Source organism: Alligator sinensis, unplaced genomic scaffold, assembly GCF_000455745.1.
Source record: "Alligator sinensis unplaced genomic scaffold, ASM45574v1 scaffold150_1, whole genome shotgun sequence".
NCBI classification, from domain to species: Eukaryota; Metazoa; Chordata; order Crocodylia; family Alligatoridae; genus Alligator; species Alligator sinensis.
The window spans coordinates 4,647,229-4,655,840 of record NW_005841840.1 but is presented as its reverse complement, the minus strand read 5'-3'; the positions used below and the strand labels follow the sequence as shown (position 1 = coordinate 4,655,840).

The 8,612-nt window shown below is 45.3% G+C and overlaps 1 protein-coding gene across 1 annotated transcript in view; it reads right to left on the bottom strand.

Moving 5' to 3' along the window:
* Positions 1-123, bottom strand: part of KIAA1109 (KIAA1109 ortholog) — a 252,339-nt gene extending 252,216 nt beyond the window's left edge. Inside the window, exon 1 of the mRNA XM_025204706.1 lies at positions 18-123. The gene's annotated coding sequence lies outside the window, so the exon portion shown is untranslated. The remainder of the gene's footprint in view (positions 1-17) is intronic.
* Between the last annotated feature and the right edge of the window lie 8,489 nt (positions 124-8,612).

Below are 8,612 nucleotides of genomic sequence, written 5' to 3'. Positions count from 1 at the left end.
CGCAGTCGGCCGCTTACCCCATTGTCCGGTGTTTACCGCCAGGCGCCGCCCCGCCCTCCTACTACACACCCGGAAACCGCTCCTTGCCGCAAATGCCGGCTGGTTCCACCCCCACCAATCCAGCCTCCCCTCGCAGAGCCACCCGCCAATCGCAGGGCGCGGCCAGGCCGGCTGGCCAATGACGTGGCGCGCCGTGAGGAAGGGGCGGGTAGAAACGGCCACCCGCAGCCAATGGGAAAACAGAAAAAGTGGGGCGCCTTCTCGCTGACAGAGTTGAAATCGGGGGCGAGCTGGGCTGGGTGAAACCACCGCGCATGCGCCGGCAGCTGTCACAGGCTGGAGAGGCCGTGCCGCCTCTTGCGTCATCAGCAGCCCTCATAAATAATGAACGTAGGTGAAGGCGTCTCCATGCCCCGTCCTGCAGGGGCGCGGGGAGCGTGGCTTTACGCCTTTGCCTTGCGGGGCGCTGCTTCTTTTCGCCGGTCTCCGCCTGCCGTTAAATCCTCTCGAGGGTGAGGCAGGGGCAGCTCTAATAGGCAAACCTTAGACGCGGCTTCCTCACTCCCTCACAGGTGCAAAAATATGTCATAGAAAATGCGGATCGGAAGGGGTCTCAGGAGGTCACCTAGCTCAACCCCCTGCAAAGCAGCGCCAGCCCCAACTAGAGCATCAGAACCGAGGCTTTGTTCACCCGGGGTTAAAAACCTCCAAGGATGGAGATCCCATTCAAGATCTCCAACACCTCTGAGCGACCTGTTCCAGTGCTTCACCACCTTCACTCCTGAGAGATTTTCCCCTATCTCACCTAAACTTCCAGTGTTGCAATTTAAGACCGTTGCTGCTTGTTCTGTCATCTGCCACCACTGAGGACAGTCTAGCGTTTTGCTTGGCACATGCACCTTGGGGAATGGGCCAGGGCTGTGCTACCACAATAAGGATTGGGCCCCTCACAGCTCCCCCACTGTCAGCCCCTGGCAGGCTAATATCTGATAAGTGGAGGTTGTGGGTGTTTTTGGTGCTCTGCCCAAAAACTTTGCCAACCCCTGGTCTAGCTCCATCCTCTTTGTAACCACCCTTCAGGTAGTTGAAGGCTGCTATTAAATCCCTTCTCAGTCTTCTCTTCTCCAAATTAAATAAGCCCAGTTCCCACAGCCTCTCCTCAGAAGTCATGTTCCGGCCAGAACCAGATGAATTAATAAGCAATGAATATGGGCTTCTTGGAGGCATTTGGTATTTTTGCCTAATATAAAGCTTGTAAGTTTGTATACCGCGAATGTAACTTGTCTGTCATAAGTTTAACCAAAATGATAAAACTAACTGTTGGTGAAACTGACTGGGCCCCAAAGGCGAAGCTGTAGCTGCAAGATTAACAGCAACCTAACGGTTTTTGCTCAGGATTCAGCCTTGACAATAAAAACTAAATCCAACCTCCTGGCACACCCAACACATTCCAGGGAAAGCACGTCCCAAGAAAGCATATTCAGAGAAACCTAAAAGAGTTGGGCTTAGGCAGAGTGATGTCAATTTCAAACCTAAAGGTGCTGCATTGTAATTTGCTTATTGGATAAACCCGAGTCTAGGTAGTAACCTTTTACAATAATTTTTAACACCTTTCAATCCCATAGGGTAACAGCTATAAGGCAAGATTGTGAGTGGCTCTAAAGCCAACATATTAGCATAAGACTAGGTATAAAAAGCGTGTGCGTCAGGTAACCAGCAGGAAGGAGGGAACAGAACAGTCATTGCTTTGCCAAACCCAGATTCCAAACTCCCGGTGTGTGTGAGGATTGAATCCTGATCAAGGAATCTTCCCCAGTAATCCCTCTGACAGCATCAATCGGGGACGCCTGACTTCACTGGAATCACTTGGCGCGCACCTGGCATCGAGGGACTATCGATAAATTGCCAACCCATGTCTGTCTATTTGTTGCTTTGAACAGCCCAGTGGCTGATACCCTCGCAGTGCCCAGTTGGCCTGCGACAAATTAATCCATCTATCTGTTGTTATTATTTACTATTAGCTCTTTAATACTGAATTATCTGCTTATCACATTTATCTTTCTGTTAACTGTTGTGTGTGTAGGATACAATAAATTTGCCTTTGCTTCACTCCCAACTCTGCCTCCTCAATCCCAAACCAAACAGCCCAGTAGCTGATACTGTTGCAGCACCCAGTCAGCCTGCAACTAAATTGATACACACACAGTGCCCAGCTAGCCTGTAACATGTGCCCCAGGTCCCAAACCATTTTCCCTGCACTCCACTGGACTCTCCAATGTGTCCACATCCTTTCTGTAGTGTGGGGCCCAAAACTAGACAGTATTCCAGATGTGGCCTCACCAGTGCTGAATAGAGGGAAATAATCACTTCCCTTGACCTGCTGGAAACCCTCCTACCGATGCAGCCCAGTATGTTGTTAGCCTGCTTCACAACAAGGGCACACTGCTGGCTCATATTCAGCTTATCATCCACTGTAACCTGCAGGTCCTTTTCTGCAGAGCTGCTGCTCAGCCAGTCAGCCCCCAGTGTATACTGGTACATGGGATTGTTCTCTAGTGCAGAACTTTGTACTTCTTCTTAGTGAACCTCTTGAGATTTCTTTTAGTCCAGTCCTCCAATTTGTCTAGGTTTCTCTAAACTATTCTACCGCACATTAGTGCATCACAGCAAAAATTGTACTAATGCGGAACATCAAGCATCACAAAAAAAAAACATTCGCCTTTGCTATTGCGCATTAGCACAGGCAAATGTGCCTTTATGTAGTGCCTCATATTATAGGTACTAAACTTAATGCACAATAGTGAAGGCGCATTAATGAATGTGTAGATGCTGCCCCCTCAAATTTGTACTGAAACATTCTAGCACAGGATCATTTGTATTAGAAGTAAAGACAAATTTCATACGCTTTATTTATAAGTGATCTCAAAATATATTTTGATTATGTAATACACAGTACACTTTTAGACTACTGTGCCCCTGTTAAAGTAACAGGAGCCCCTGGCTCCCTGTTATACCCCTTATATTGCTCTGCTCAATGGCTAAGATGCTTCATTAACATGCCCGTGATTTGTTTCAGGCCAACAGCCAACAATGTGATACGAATTCCACAGAAGGATTTTAGATCCCATTTTTGTAGCAGTTCATGCCTTATTTTTTAACTTCCTTGATAATCATTTCTATTCCTGGATAACTTGCTATGTAAATCTTATTTATACCACATTTACAGCTAACTTCAGCCTTGATTCTGCACTCTTTGCATACTGGACACTCCACCAGGCTTGAGTTTGGGTGTACAAGATTTGCAGCATTCAGCCCCATTGTGCATTGCCTGCTCCATATGCAACAGGTTTTTTAATGATAAATACATTCAATGGATATACAACCTGCCTGAATTCTACTTAGGTGCTAACACTCTTCATAAAAACTTGTCTAATTTCTGCTGGAGAAGTTTATCTTCACTCATTGTCTCAAAAACAACTCTTTAGCAAAAAAATAGTGAAGCTGTGTGGCTTGGGTTTTTTTCCCTTTATTTGTTTAAAACAAAGAGGCCCAAACAGTAAGCCTCCTCTGTACAAATCTACCATTGGCTTTAATTGGACAAGTATGTGCTGAAATAATCAGTGCAATCTTAGGGAAAATTATTTGAGAGAGAAAATTAGAATAACTAAGAAATAAAGGAAATGTATTTAGAATAGCAACTGTAAATAAATATGTAATTCCTATATATGCAATATCTGAAGCATTGTAGGGTGTTTTAGGATGAAAATCAAAATATATGTATATAATAGCAGTTTTTTAAATTCAAATAAATACTATAACAACTATGGTTATACATACATTTCACACATTTGTATTAAATATAAACAGAATTTAGAAAATATTATTAGACCTGCTTCTGTGCTTCTTGCAATTCAGAGTGTCTCATAGGGTGGCCAAATGCCCAGCTTTATAGTCCTAAAATATTTAAAAATAAGTAATGGGACATTTAAACAAAACAAATGAACTCCCCCCTACAAAAAAACCCAAAAAAACAAAAAACTTACCAGAAAAGAAGGTACTGTAGTAAAAAAAAAACACAGGGCAGGATAAGAAGTGCAGCTTGAGGGGGAATGACTTGTTTTGTACAACGGTGCAACAGAAACAAGAAATGGGAATGGCCTGAAAGTCAAATATACAGAGAGTTGCCAAAAATAATTATATTCAGACAAGATAATACAACAAGATTGTGATAGGACTTTAGAGAAGGCAACATGACATTCTTGAGGCCTCATCCTTCTCTCACTGGAATCAGTAAGAGTTTTGCCCTTGACGTCAATGAAAGCAGGATGTATACCCTTAATATTACTCAAAGGAAACAAATAACGAATCACCAATATGTTCCAGAGTACAACACAAGTGGATCTGAGTCACCCTATGTAGTTTATACCGAAATACAAATGAAGAAGGAGGAAGCAGGTCTGTGGTAATGTTTTGGAACAATTTGTAAGCTAAGAAAACACTCTGTATCTAACTTTGGATACATTTAGAAATAATATACACATTTGCTCAAGATTTTTTTTTATTTTTAACTAACAAGGACTTTATAAACACTATACATTTTGACACAGAGGTTTTCCTCTGAATATAATACCATGTTGATTGCCGCTCTACAACTGAGACACCGGGCTATTGTTTGTCTTTTTTTAATTTCAGTTTGCTCAAATTTCCCTCAGCAGCAGTTTACACTTTCTTTATTCACACACTAGGCACATCTACACATACACTTTACTGTGCACTAGACTAATCTAATGCACAATAAAGTGTCACCATCTTTACGTGTGCAGCAATTCCTGCATAGTAGATTAACTTAAAGCATTGTGGCACTTTTAAGGAGCCACAACTGGGGCCTGGCTCAGCCTGAGCTCCAAGGGCTGGGAAGGCACTTTCCCGGCTCCGGGTCTGGACAGTTCCCCACCACCCGCTGGAGCTCAGGGCTGACCCCACCACATGCTCTCTGCCAGCCTGGGGCTGCCCCCAAAGCCCCCTGCCATCCCAGAGCTACCACCAGTGCCCCCTTCCAATCCAGGACTGGTACCCTGGAGCTCCTTCTGGCTCCTGCAGGTGGGCAAAGCAGGACAGGAGCAACCCTGGAGTAGCCTTCTCTTGTTGGTCTCAATTTGTTCCTGACCTGGGCACATGTGTATACGTGCACTCAGGAGCAGTTTAACGTGCCTAAATTTACTGGGCGCATCTACATGAGACATTTAATGTGGAGTAGACTAATTGGCTCCACAGTAAAAGTTGCATGTCTACATGTGTGCCCCTATTAGGTTTCAGTAAACTAATCAACTCTATAGCAGAATTTTTTACTTTGCAGCAGTGCACATATAGATGCTGCCCTGGCTGGCTGGGGCACAAGGGTGCTTCAGTGTGGGGGCTGCCTGTTGGCCAGTCCCACACTGGAGTACTCTCATGCCCCAGCCAGCTCCTCTGGAGCACATTGAGCTGGGTTGGAGCAGCTTCAGGCTGGCAGGCTGACCCCTGTTCAAACCGTGTGCTCAGGAGCAATACACTCTGGAGTTCATTGTTTCATATTATTTGAATGTGTTGATGCTCCCATTGAAGCCCTGTCTAGCAGAGGGCACTAGCATAGAAAAGACAAAACTGTTTGCCATTTTCATTGTTGTAGAACCTGTCACCTCAAATGCTTGATGCTACTTGTGACAGCGATAAAAACAGTTTTTTTCCAGCTATGGTAACTGTTAAATTATTTCCAGCATTGGTTTAAGAGTGAACCTAACTGAGAACAAGCCAATTTCCTAGCACAAAAAGAGCATAGGGGGACCATCAAGCCTAAAACTAACCCATCTTATTTCAAGGATTGGAGCTAGAGGACAAAATCCTATTCTGAAAGAATGAGAGAGACTCATTCATTTGCTCCAAAGAAGCCCAACAGAGGCTTAACAAGCAGTTTTTGCTTCCTGGGCAGCGGTGGTAGAGCAAAAAGTGGTGGTAACAGTGACTGAGCTGGCCACAAAAGTGGCCAGCAATACTACATGCCATCTAAATTGATACCCAGGGCTATTTCCCACCCCTAATTATGCTGCTTCCTAAGTCACTCAGGGGGCACATCTACATATGCAAATGATCTGGGGTGGGTTTACTCCAGAGTAATTTACTTACATGTGAGAAGGGAAAGTGTAGATTTTCTGCTTATGGCAGTAGTCTGCTCCCACCCACACTAGCCCTGCACTGACCCCTTGCAGTAGCCAGGGGGAGATCTAGGCTCCCCCTGGGTGGTAGCCCAGGGGCTGACAGGGAGCATGGGGCCAGGAGCTGCTGGGGCGGACTCTGACGTTGGATCCTGGGCAGGGACAAAGTATCTCTGCCCTGGCAGCAAGGGGTGCCCAGCCCCCATTTCGTGATCACTGGGAGATGATTGTTGCCAGCCCCAGCTCCATGATTATGGAGCAGGGGCTGGGAGATAACAATCATTTCCCAGCCCATGCCCCAGAGAGAGATATTGTCCCCACCTGGGCTCCTGTGGCAGAGCCCACCCTGGCAGCAGGCAGCTCCCAGGGGCAGGAAGCAATCTCTCATGCCCTGCTGCCCAGCTGACCAGAAGCAAATTTGCTCCTGGTCAGCTGTCTACATGTGCCATGCTGAGCAGTAATTACTTCCTGGTAAATTTGCTACTTGTATTTACAGGTAGCTAATTTACTTGAGATTAGAGCACATCACTGTGTAGGAAGCATCTGCACGTGTAGATGGTGACATTTATTTACTGTACTGTAATTAGCTGTAATCTCGAGTAAGGTGTCTCATGTAGATGTACTCAGCAACTTGAAAATTGTAGGAGCTGGCTCCATGCTGTTCACTGACATACTGTGACTACGTTAATAAGAGGAGTTCACAAAAATTTCCCTCTTAGCCTGTGGTGAACCTTGCATCCCAAGGGTAAATGTATTCACAGGAAGAAAGAGTGAGAGATTGGCATTTCTGTTCCTTTTTTCCCCATTTAAATAAATAATGCTTTCTTATAATTATAAGGGAGGAGGCAGAAGCACTTGGCAGATCAACTTCCAGTAACTGCATTTGCAGGAAATGCTTATTTGTTCCTGACCACTGTAGAGTATTTAATAAGTACTGCAGTGTGGTCAGCTTGGATCATTCAAATGGTCTCTTCCACCATCTTGCTGTCATCTGTTCTAACCTGAAAGGGGGAAAAAACTGCTATTCAGAAAAAAATGAGTTTTATGCTTACTGCAGCCAAAGAATGCATATAAGTAGTTTGTGTTATTCCTTTTAAAATTGCTCTCTTTCAGCCTTTGTCAGCACTGAATTTCTTTTGCTACTGTGCTGCCCATTCAACTTCCTGAAGTCACTCTGAAGTTCCTCATCACTTCAATCCTGTGATTGTTTGTCTTTGTGCACAAAATTTCCCTTAACCTTAGTAGAACGAGTTTCTATTAGGCTAAGTACAGACATTTGAGGTCATTAGTGGGAGGTTAAATCTTTTCAAAATGGCAGTGTGATATCAGGTAAGTCAGGATGGGAAGGCTAGCAGGGGCTGGGGCTTCAGTGGGGGGTTGGGGGAGGCATGACCCATGAGGGGGTGGGGGCAGGCACAACCTGTGGGTGGGATCAGCTGCAGCAGGCACAACCCACAGGGGGGTTGAGTGGGGGCAGGCATGACCCATAGGTGGGATGGAAGGGCCAGCATGACCTGCGGGTAGGGTGGGTGGGACAGGCTTAACCCATGCATGGGTTGAACAGGGGCAGGCATGACTCACAGGTGGGGTGAGACAGGGCAGGTATGACCCGTGGGTGGGCTGGGATGCTCCCCCCCTGCAGTTAACTTACATTCCCATTCTTTCCACTCCTCACCCCAATGGAACTTACTTGCTTGGTTCCAGCAGTGGCAAACTGATAAAAGGAGCTGCACCCCAAGCAGCTTGTGGGATGGAGGCTGAGAGGGTTGGCTGGCTGGGGGAGGAGGATGGCAATAGGTCAGGAGGGCAAAAAATAGCCCAGAGGGAAGAAAAGAGCAGCTCCAGGGCTGAGGCCAGTGGCAGGGGTTTCACAGTCCTGCAGCTGCACAGGGAAAGTATACATAAGTTCCATGCACTGGCTTGACCTAAATTGACTAAGTTTGATACTACATAGATCCAGATTTATCTTAAACCAGGTTCCATAATTTTTAGGCCAGTTTGCGTGCATGGAACTTTTCTTTAGTTACAGGTTTAGACTGATTGCTGGTCACTGAGATCGGGTCTGTAAGTGTAAGGTCAGCACCAGGACAAGCTAAGTTTAAATTGGGTGGCCATTTTTAATCCAATTTAACCTCCCCAAATGTCTGTACTTAGCCTTATAAACCATGGACTTGATCAAAAGCTATTGCATCCAGGGAAAGTTTCCTTTTGAGTTTTAAAAGCCCTCAGTTAAGGGATGAAAAAAAATGTTATATTTGGGTTTGTAGATCAAAATAGTAAGATATGTGTACAAAACATCCTCACTCATCCTATCTTTATTAGTAACAATCCCCTGAAATTCTATTGGCATCCTTAACCCGAAGATCTCCAACAGCTCTACAAACATCAACAAATTAAGCTTGAATCATCAGCAAACAGATA